General features: G+C 44.3%; 1 protein-coding gene across 2 annotated transcripts in view; it reads right to left on the bottom strand.

Moving 5' to 3' along the window:
* Nucleotides 1–12,197, bottom strand: part of MYO16 (myosin XVI) — a 244,649-nt gene that overhangs the window by 24,416 nt on the left and 208,036 nt on the right. The gene's annotated exons all lie outside the window — the stretch shown is intronic.

The raw sequence follows: 12,197 nt of genomic DNA, 5'->3' as shown, positions 1-12,197 counted from the left end.
CTCGCCCCCCATTGCGGCACGGAATAATTTCTCAAAGCGGAGTGGCCGCCGCGCTCTCCCTCCGCGTCGAATCTCGCCGCCCACGGTAAACGTTCCCAACGACGCCGGTTTAACGACGCAATTCTATTTACGTGATCTAAAACCAAGGAAAAAAAAACCCCTCTAGTACGTCCCCAAACGCGATCACGTCGCGGGATTTGAGATTATTTTACCGATGGCCGGCAGAGATGCGCGCCGGTTTCTTCACGACCGGCGAGATGTCGACCGCGGATTTAAACGCAACGTGCGCGTGCCCGCGTGACACCCCGCAGAGAGGCACGTGAGTTTACGCTTAAGGACACGGGTCGTCTGGATCGTGAAGTCATGCCAGCCTCGAGGACTCTTATGGGAGACCCTTGTTTTTTTGTTTTTAGACTTTTCCGATCAGCTTCATCTTAAAAAACAAAACATTTCGTAATTTTGGCCGCAATGCATAAAACATGCGCGAATAAATTTTACGATTTGATTAATTCACCACGGAAAGCACCCAATCCCAGAAGACCCTAGAAGCTAAGCAGCACCGAGCCTCGATAGCGCTTGATATGTGTTAGTTAATTTTAAAATTGTGCATTATTAAACACAGGTAATTGTTTGTTGTTACAGCGGTAAGTCAAGAAAGGTCTAAGTCTGTGCTCTCTGGTTTCTTGAGTGAAGTGTAGGCCTATGTCCTTGCCAAATCATGGCCAGCTGGACCACCACGGTGGTGAGATGTTAACTACCTCGCCTGGTATGTAGGAGGTTGTGGATTCCCGACCCGACGCTTGCTGTCTATTTGGAGTTTGCATATTCTCCCAGTGGTCATGTGGATATTTCTCCGGGTCCTCCAATTTTCCCTCCACATTTAGAGACATGGATTTAGAGAATTTAGCTGCTAGAAATTTCCACGTGATAAACCGTTTAGTTGAGCTACCATTTGTGATCAAAAGGTTACTTCTGAAAAAGAGCTACATAGGTCAGTGGGACTTACGTGGTAAAATAAAAATAGTTTAGTTTTAGATCGTTTTTTTACTCAACACACACACAGGGTGGCCACCAAGGCCCATTACATCAGATGCTGTGGGAACTGTGTGATGAAGTATACAAAAGGTCGACACTTCTTGCCATGATGTAATTTGCCACATGGGATGCAGATAACCGAAGCAAACTCAAATTGGTATTTTAAATAACGGTACCCCCCGCTCCAATATTATTTTAGCCAGGCTCGTGTGATAGACACGGGCTGGCACATTCACACACTACTCAAAAACAACAAAGTGCTTGCCACTCGTCAATGAACCACAATACCTCGCTGATATCGCCAAGGAACATGAACCATCACGCAAACTCCGGTCCTCTTCGCAGCAACGGATTTTGGCTGGCCATCGATCTAACAAAGACGGAGGTCACCGCATCGCGTGGCGCGTTCAGATGCGCTGCCGCGGCCGCCTGGAACGCTCTTCCTTCCGATGTTAGGAAGCCACTGGAGCTAAGCACTTTTAAATGATCTAGATTGAAAACTCCTTTCTCTAGAACTGCTTCGTGTTTAGCTTGTTGCCTTTTCCCCCGCACCTCCAATTAGCGCGGTTGGCTACGTGCAGTGCGAAAGAAGTTCACCGAAACGTACGTGCAGCAGCAACTGACGGACACATGGGTGGATTAATATAATGTTTGTTTTCATCTGTTGATTTAACTAGTCCCCCTCCCCCCACACTTTTTGCGCAATGTTTGTTGAACGTTGTAATTAATTTCTCCAGAGAAGCAAATCTTTATCACACAATGTGTTCTGACCGTTGCCTTCCTTGTGTTTGCCTTCTCCTTGAGCTCGGCAAAACAGAGATTGTAAAACCGAGAGACAAGGGCCGTCAAAGTGGAGCCACGAGCTGGAAAGACACCGCAGTTGGCTCACCACCAACAGCTTTGGAGGGGCATTGCAAATTGAGAGGTTGAAAATAATATTACTGACTATTAATGATCATTATCATCATCATAAAATAAAATTACTGACCATTAATGATCATTATCATCATCATAAAATAAAATTACTGACTATTAATGATCATTATCATCATCATCATAAAATAAAATTACTGACCATTAATGATCATTATCATCATCATAAAATAAAATTACTGACTATTAATGATCATTATCATCATCATAAAATAAAATTACTGACCATTAATGATCATTATCATCATCATAAAATAAAATTACTGACCATTAATGATCATTGTCATCATCATAAAATAAAACTACTGACTATTAATGATCATTGACATCATCATAAAATAAAATTACTGACCATTAATGATCATTATCATCATCATAAAATAAAATTACTGACCATTAATGATCATTATCATCATCATAAAATAAAATTACTGACTATTAATTATCATTATCATCATCATAAAATAAAGTTACTGACTATTAATGATCATTATCATCATATCATCATCATAAATAAAATTACAGACTATAAATTATAATTTTGTTTGTTGCGGTTGCACCCAACTCAAGAGCCGCATGGCTCACAGGCCTATACCTAATAAATAAAACTTGAAAGCTTGATAATCACCAAGATCATGTCCTTTATTTTTAACCAAGCAAGAGTTAAATGAGTCTAAAAAGTACGTCTTAAATGTAACACAGCTCACACCACCGCTGCCAGAAGGACCATCACCAGAGGGAAGTCTCAAGAGCCTCTCTCGAGGGTATCGGTCTACTCTTCCATTCTGGTCAGGCGTCTTGGGAGAGTGGGAATACCCACGTTTTACCCCACCATACGTGGACATAGACTAACTGCGGTGCACCATAGAATCCGCGCGGGAGATTGCATCACCAACCTCTGGATTTCAAATCCGATACAAGGTTGTTCCACTTATCGTTCATAATAACAATCCCCATGCATTTAACAAAGCCATCGATGCATTGATGCAAATCAATTCTCATGCCAACGATGCTGGCATTGAGATGGGTGTGTGTGTCTGAAAATCAATTATTCATGATTCGTGACAATTACAAGCAAATTATGTTACATTGCAGGCTAACAAGAGAGAACAAATGAGCGACAACAAGAGACAGAGCCAGTCAAGCCGAGACGAACGTGAAACAAGATTTTGAAATCAATACGACGACGATGAACCTTGACACTAACGTGCCGAAGAAAAGACGCGCCATCCAGTCCGTCTCATTGTTGTCGTTCGCACTCAAGAGTTTCCTCCCGAGCGAGTGTACATCCACTTAGGGCGACTTGGGGCCGTTGAAGGGTGATTGCTGTCCTGGCTACATATGGTGCTGAAGTACATACCAACATCATCATCACCATCATCACCACCACCACCATCATCATCATCACCACCATCATCATTATCATCACCACCATCATTATCGTCATCACCAAATCATCATCATCACCACCATCATTATCGTCATTATCAAATCATCACCATCATCACAACCTCGTTATCATCACCACCTCATGATGATCATCATCATCATCACAACCTCACCATCAAGCCATCATCACCACCACCACCATCATCATCATCACCACCACCATCATCATCACCACCATCACCATCATCACCACCATCATCACCACCACCACCACCATCATTATCATCACCACCATCATTATCGTCATCACCAAATCATCACCATCATCACAACCTCCTTATCATCACCACCTTATGATCATCATCATCATCACAACCTCACCATCAAGCCACTGGAGCTATGCACTTTTAAATCATCTAAATTGAAAAGTATTTCTTGAGAACTGCTTTCTGTGTTTAGTTTGTTATCCTTTCCCCCAGCACCTCAAATTAGCACGGTTGGCTCCATACGGTGGGCAAGAAGTTCAACATACATATGTACATTGCAGCTATCTGGTAAATAGGTCGCCCCCCCCCCCTATAAGATGGTGTACATCTATTAGCCTGGCCGGAGAGTGTAGTTTGGTCTGAATGATTTTGTACATTTTTACCGCAATGGTATTTGTATGTTTTAGTGTTTTGTGCTCGGCCACCGTGGCAAGAAGTTTCCACGTCATGTCGTGTAGCTAGGAGTTGTTCCTCTAGAGCAGGGGCGGGGAACCTTTTTTTCTGCCAAGAGCCATTTGGATATTTATAACATCATTGGCGGGCTATACAAAATTATCAACTTAAAAATTAGCCTGGTCAAACATTTAATTAACTCACCCCTAATGTGATGGCTGGAACTGCTTCTCTTTGGGTGAGGCGTGTGATGATGTTAGCTGGTATTGATGATGTTAGCTGGTATTGATGATGTTAGCTGGTATTGATGATGTTAGCTGGTATTGATGTTGTCAGCTGGTATTGATGATGTTGCTACTCGCAACTGCTTTTCCAGGTTTGCTCCCAGATTTATTGAATTTCGAGCCCCGCCTGCGGTTGCCTTGGCAGGGCCAGAGACCAAATGATTTTGCGGGGCCTTATACGGCCCGCGGGCCAGACGTTGCCCACCCCTGGTGTAGAGCATCACGAGATGTGCCTGGTATTAAGAGGCTAAATTTAAAATATAAATAATCTTTAGTTTCATTTAACGAAATACATCAGCAGACAATGCGTATCCCTCACAGATCGGTCTTCCATCACAAACATACAAATATTTCTTACACAACTCTGCATTTTCTTGTCTTGAATCAATGCTGAGAAACTCAGGCACTCACAGAAGGCCATGCAGCTGATGGGTTGTGCAAGGTTCCTATTTATTTATTTTCTACGTGGAGAGACTGATATGTGAATGCGACGTTTTGTCTGATAATTAGACTTGTTATTTATATTCTCCACAACGAAACAAAATATATTGGTTTTATTTAGTTTTACAGAGAGTCGTCATTCACTGTAACTGCATCTCGAGTACCTGAGAATCACAAGCGAGCTGAAAGGCAGCCAGGCTCTGGAACCGGCAGCAACAATTGCCCAAGCTCTGCAGTCCTTTATATATTAAAATATTTTTAGGTCAATTTTTTTCACCTGATGACGATTGCTTGTGTTGCGATCGAAACGTCGTGATATTGTTATTGTTTTTACTTTTATTATTTTTTCTATCTACGTGGCTTTACCGAAAGACCAAAAGAATATGAATACAAGTAATGAGTGTTTATACACGTGGGAGGAAACCGGAGCACCTGGAGAAAGCCCACTCATGCGAGGGGCAACGCTGTATCAGACACAGAAGGGACACATGGTGTTAGTCTGTACTTTGTTGTCCTGCCTTCTCTTGGTGAGCCATCGTATGGCTCCTCGACGCTCACGGGAAAGAAGTTTCGCAACATTTCTGCGGTGATCCAACAACCCTTGCTGCCTCCACATTGGTGGATTACAGGCCTAAGTGCATAGCCAATCATTGCCAGAATATAAGTGATTTTTTTTTAATATAAAAAATATATCATAAAACGCTTCATATAAAGGTATATAACAGCCCCATGAGGGGACTACTCTTACACGCTGACCAGAAGTCTTGAAACAGTATTATTATTACTACTACCACACGACTAATTATACGTACGAATCGTGCACACTTAACAAACATATTTGGGCAGCCGCTCCTGCGTGTGCGAGTGCTGCTGGGATCTCCTCCCTTGGAGCCGCGGTGAGAGAGAGGAGAAGAACGAGGTAAGAGGCTCAGGGATGGGCGGTGGAAGAGTGATGAATGAGCCGCGTATTTATCAAGCCATTTAATGCGCTAATCCCACCTGACACCCCCAGCTAATGTGACAGCTGGGGACGTCTGTCCAGAATGGGGCATCCTGGCAGATTACCCTCATTATTATTATTACTGTGCAACACAACCCCCGTGCATTATACAGTCATTGAGTTTTTTAATAGGTGGATGTTTGTGCGATGCCACGCACCAGCCCTGCACGTTTGCAGACAATGTGCCGAAATGCATTTCGAAGCAACTATTTCACGATTTTATTTGTTTATGTTACTAGCTAGGGCCCACTGAGCTGCATAGCAGAAGCGACCTGGACACAAATGATAGCTCAACGAAGTGGCTTATCATCATGTGGACATTTAGAGCGGCGTATTTATCAAAATAATCTAAACACGTGTTTCTAACTGCACAGGCCCACAAACCCCTCTCACCATTAGCACTACGGAACAATTCCCGATATCCGCTCTCGCCTCCCTGGACCACCTGGGAAAGAGGCTCGAAGGAAAAGAGGCAGGCTTTAAAAGAACATGGCACCCATTCCCGATTGTCATCGCATATAAATCACTGTCACATCTGGGACCCTCGGGCACAATGTCGCCAGTATCCTTGCCCAGTGACGGAATATCCTCGTAGAAAAATTAGCTACACTCTCCTTGTTATTTTGCCTGCCAACGCCTGGCCTTGAGCCATGTAGTAGTTGCTACGGGCCCCACACTTTCAAGGGCCCCGCGCTAAATTATTTCAAGTGATCAATTCCGGTTCAGTGATTCTGCACTTGCTCTATTACTATAGTACTATACTGCCTTCGACTTTTATGAACGACTGGGTGTTTAAGGTAAGCGGTTTGTCGTATTATCTGGCTGTATAGCAAATGAAAAAATACAATAACTTTACTATGCGAGTTAAAAATGGATGTGTTTTAATATTTAATTGTTTTATTTTTAATTTAGGGCCCCTTTATAACATCATGCTACAGGCCCCGCACTAGCTTCATCCGGCACTGTCCTTGCCTCGTTAACCGTGGGAGATCCTCCGAAACCGCGGAGTCGGCAACCTGCGGCTCCGTGTGGACTACTTCGTGACGTCACCACGTGGCTTTGCTGCTCTTGAAATATCGAGTTTTGTATCGAATTTGAAAAAAAATGCCTCTCTCCTTGTTATTTTGCCTGCCAACGCCTGGCCCTGAGCCAACGCAGCTCCTAGCCCTACCGTGTGCTACGCACTCCGCACTCCTCCCATATCCCCACCCACCTTGCGTGTTCATTTTGAGAGAAGTTCAGCACCCACCCTTGCAAAAATTTCAACGAGGGCAGTAACCGGGCGCTCGCAAGACCTGGAACTTGGTGGGTATTTACTACGCGTCGGAAACGCGAATAAAGAACATCTCAAAAAACGAAACGGTGAACTCGACAACAAAGCGGAGCGGCGATGCCCCGTGTCGCAACAGCAACACGGCAACTCGTGACACGTGAAATGTCCCGGCCTCAGAATGAATGAACGCGACAGGATCCATTCTATCCAGGGCCCAGAAAACATTGCTCATCTGAAGGCCCTTCCATGTAAGACGACTTTGACGACACGTTTTTTTCTTTTTTGTGCGAGAAATAACAAATAATGTGCAATGTTCCGAGTGAAAATCGAACGTGGAAACAGATCGCATGGGTGTATGTTCAAGAGGATCCGCTCCTACACGGATGGATGGAATTTATTTTGTTGACCACGTAGTTCATGTATAAATTATGTAACCATAACAGTGGGAGATTGCTTAGTGAGATATTGCTCCGTATCCTCTGCTGCCTCTACTCCCCCTTCCTCCTCTCTGTAGTTTGGAACTCCCTCCCATCAGTCACCCATGCTGTTCACTCCCTGCCCAAGTCCAGGCTTAAAGACTTTCTCTTGTTTATTTCCCCTATGACTGCCTTCTAAAATCGAAATAATACGCACAAAATAATAATTTGCATTTATAAGACGACGCAATGTATCCAGGGATCTCAGTGCACCAATGTATCATCACATGCACGCCTCCTTTACCTCCATGGTGCACACGCTGTCGATAGCTTGTATCGACATATGCTTACATGTACGTGTCGCGATTCAAATCTTAAACTGTTAAGAATTATTTAAGTTTAGCAATTATTTTTTTTACACCGATCCTGCAAGTTAAACATTTGAAATATGGATTTGACCAATTCAAAATTGACGACAGCAAATATTGCGACTGCATGTGGACCGTGCTCTGGTATTGAAATATATCTGTGCATACTTCAACTTTAAAATTACAATAACGAATTCTCAAAAACACTGTATGACGAAAACTATCGAAAACTTATTAAGTCCCCAATTGTGTCGACAAATGGGCAACCCCGATCGGCTAAGTGTTTGACGGAGGAGCGTTCGCGCAGTGGTTCATGCGCTGCACCAAGTACGTACAGTCGACCTGTGTTACATTTTTTTCCTTCTCAAAAAACGTGTTGTCGGTCAACGGGCCCTAGTTGCATACCACTGACTAATACATCAAACGCTGTCCTAATCAATGCTGGGTGACATGGATCATCGGCTTGGCAGATGGCCAGCGATCACCTCCTTCCCCCACCCACCCACCCACAACAAACGCTCGTGCTGGAAATAATCTACACACGTGAGCCGCGAAGACAGCAGGGGCGGCTCAATCTCAGCATCGCCAGCTTCAGCTGCGGCGCAGAATGCCAAAATGTTATTCAGCACCACCCCCACCCACCCCCGTCAACCTCGCCCGTCACATCCACCGCACAACGGCTATGTGGTGTCGACGCTCTTCAAGGCAGCGCAAATTACCGCGGACTAAAACATTCATCTGCTAATTGAAATTGAAAAATTACGGAGAGCCGAAGTGAATGTAAATGGAATAAAGCAAAACAGCTTTGCAGAACGGTTCTACACCAGACCTCCTCGCTATTCCTAAATGCTCAATAGGTTCACATTAGGTCGGCTCTATTCACACAAAACAAAGGCATAGATCCCCCGTATAGCCTTAATAGACTGTAGGGGCAAGTGTTGTTAGCGAGCACATATGAAGGCCGAAATGGTACACGAGGGGGTGGGTGGCCAGCACCACATCCGACCGCCTTTGTCTCCCTAGCAGCGATTTTACAGACCACACCAGGTACTAATTTGAGGCTGAATCGACCTAGGGGAGGCCCAGGACCGGTTCAAATAATCGTCACTGGGTTAATAACGCAGCGTGCCAACACACACGCACGCACGCCCAGCATGTACTTGCAATGCAACCTTCAATCGCAATAATTTATCATTTCACCCCTTGTGCACTGACCCGATGGTTCCACGGTAGAGCGGGCGGCTCGCAATCGCAAAGGTTGCGAGTTCACATCCTGGTTGGTGTGGTGGGGGGTTGACTCAGCCCATCATCCCTCTGGGTCAATAAAATTAGTACAACTTTGTGGGCAAGTCAATATGCTGTTGAATTAATTGCCCCCTGTCATCAGAATGTGGAATATCCTCTCTCGGGCCACAGCGCAGGAAACGGGAGATGAGTATGTACCGTCTAAATGTTAATTCGAGCAGGAAATCACCGACTCGTTTCTTTTGTTTGGACTATTGCAAAGCCGGGAGCTTGTAATGCCACACTTTGGCATAAGAAGTCCCCCGGCTGGGATCGGCTAAGCTGCGAGCAGTGAGATCAGGGGCTCAGTGCGGCTGTACCAGCTGCCCCTTTGCTCTCACCCCTGGCAGAGTGGTGGCACGTGGTCCGATTCCACGTGGACGAAGGGGAGAAGACGGAACACAAGGAAACGTCTGACGCCAGAATCAGAATGCCCAGACATCTTGGCAGCCGGGCCACATAGTGCTGATACCATTTTCCCACCGTTAAACTGGACACTAAATCTCGAACTTGGTAGTAATAGTATTAGTAGTAAAAATAGGATTGGTTAAACTACTATTTAATGGTAATACTACCATTGGTTAAACTACGACGTGAGTTTTCACGGTTTAACTGTTGGCTAAGCTACCATGTGGATTTCCACCATTTAACTATTGGCTAAACTACTGCGTGTTTTCACAGTTTAACTATTGGCTAAACTACTGTGTGTTTTCACAGTTTAACTGTTGGCTAAACTATTGTGTGTTTTCACAGATTCACGAGTGGCTAAACTACTGCGTGTTTTCACAGTTTAACTATTGGCTAAACTACTGTGTGTTTTCACAGTTTAACTGTTGGCTAAACTATTGTGTGTTTTCACAGTTTAACGAGTGGCTAAACTACTGAGTGTTTTCGCAGTTTAACGAGTGGCTAAACTACTGTGTTTTTTCACAGTTTAACTGTTGGCTAAACTACCGTGTGTTTTCACAGTTTAACTGTTGGCTAAACTACTGTGTGTTTTCACAGTTTAACGAGTGGCTAAACTACTGTGTGTTTTCACAGTTTAACTGTTGGCTAAACTACTGTGTGTTTTCACAGTTTAACGAGTGACTAAATACTGTGTGTTTTCACAGTTTAACTGTTGGCTAAACTACTGTGTTATTTCACAGTTTAACTGTTGGCAAAACTACTGTGTGTTTTCAGAGTTTAACTGTTGGCTAAATACCGTGTGTTTTCACAGTTTAACTGTTGGCTAAATACCGTGTGTTTTCACAGTTTAACTATTGGCTAAACGACTGTGTGTTTTCACAGTTTAACGAGTGGCTAAACTACTGTGTGTTTTCACAGTTTAACGAGTGACTAAATACTGTGTGTTTTCACAGTTTAACTGTTGGCTAAACTACTGTGTGTTTTCACAGTTTAACGAGTGGCTAAACTACTCTGGGGGTTTTCACAGTTTAACGAGTGGCTAAACTACTCTGGGAGTTTTCACTGTTTAACTATTGGCTAACTACTTATCGTACTACGTTTGTTTTCACGGCCGTGCGAGCCTCTTGTGAGCTTCTCGTTCAATTCATTTCCTAAAGAAACTCCGAGCACGTGGAGCTAAACGTCGGACATCGTGCCGGACAACACAGATCCGGGTACAGGCGTACAACCTCACGGAATCATCTCAATGGTTTTGCCTCGAATGATGGCCTTGGGTCAGGAGTGGAAAGGCCATTGACGTGGAAGCGGCCAGGCCTTGGATTAAACGACTCCTGTTGACTAGCAGCAAAACGGTATATTATTGCTGTTGTATCAACCATGGAGCGTTCACGAACTGAGTTGAGTTCCAACGCGAAAGCAGTTTGGTTTACTGACGTTCAAATATTCCCCGATTCACTCCAATCACTCATTCACATTCAGTGGCTTCCTTATTACTCTTGTATCGCTTTTACCATGTCACCTGCTTCCATAAGTGTCACACCTAGCACAAGTGTGTCTTCTAAAAAAACTGCGTCGTTTCCTCTGACACGTGAAATGCTCGTTAGTATAATCGGCCAAACAGTCTAAAAGTAGGACCTTCCTTGAAAAAGTGGCGAGTCTCAGTGAGGCCTTGCAAGGAAAATGAGGGAACGTTATTATCCATAATAAAAGATTTTTTCAGGTTAAATCGCGGAAATATAAATCTGCCGTTAAACTCGCCACCACGCGACACAACCAATCAGTAAGGCTCGTCACGTAAACAAAACGTGCCAATTAGTTACTACTTCAGCACACCGGTGTGTTGGAGAGTAAATCCACAACATTTTACAATTCGAGTACTGTGACGTTTTGCTGGTGATTGCAACCAGCTTCATCGGGCGACAGCCAGAATTGGCAACAATATCTACCTTTATCATGGGCAATATTGGTCGCGGAAGTTTAAGTGTTAAACAAAATTTCAGACATCATTATCATCTTCATCGTGACTGCCTTTGTCTGCGTGCATGCGCCGTGGTGCTGGGTGCAAGCTGAGCTCCGAGTGACCCCGGCTCAGTTTTAAGCACGAGGACATCTGGCCCTGGCAAGCGCTCGAGTGCAGAGACAATCTGAGAATTTGCCAATGGTGGCGTGGCGAGTGATCTATTTATACATTCATACACCAGATCACAAACAATGGGCTCTTATTATGAACAGTAATGAGATAAAAAAAAAAAATCCGTACAAATTGCCATAAAAGCTCACGGCTTTGGTCGATGTTCTCACGGAACATTGTTTTTCCCAGAGCTGAGGTTGGAGTTGAATTCGTAAAGCCCCGGAGGTTGGCATGTTGCAGCATCCTGGTCACCAGTTGTTGCCGCGAAGCGATTCCGCGCGTGCGCTTGGCATGAGCTCATGCCACTCGTGATAACCCGGATTTCAAGAGTCGCGTGTGGATAAATGTGCTTACTTACTCTTCCGATCGTTTCCCTCCTTCCCCGCTCCTGTTATTGGTATATCCCCATGGCGCCAAGTCTTTCTCTTTGCTGTCTTCTAATCTGGTGCTATGTCTTTCTCTCTGCTGTCACCTCATATGGTGCTATGTCTTTCTCTCTGCTGTCTTCTTTGTTTCTGTTTCCGTTGGCCAGTTACTGATCGCTGCCTCCACTACCCCGCAACCCCCAGCGTGCGT

This window comes from Petromyzon marinus, chromosome 64, assembly GCF_048934315.1.
Source record: "Petromyzon marinus isolate PM22_M1 ecotype Great Lakes invasive population chromosome 64, UKy_Petmar_22M1.pri1.0, whole genome shotgun sequence".
Lineage (NCBI taxonomy): Eukaryota > Metazoa > Chordata > Hyperoartia > Petromyzontiformes > Petromyzontidae > Petromyzon > Petromyzon marinus.
The sequence above is the reverse complement of the archived record's forward strand: the minus strand, read 5'-3'. Positions and strand labels throughout refer to the sequence as shown.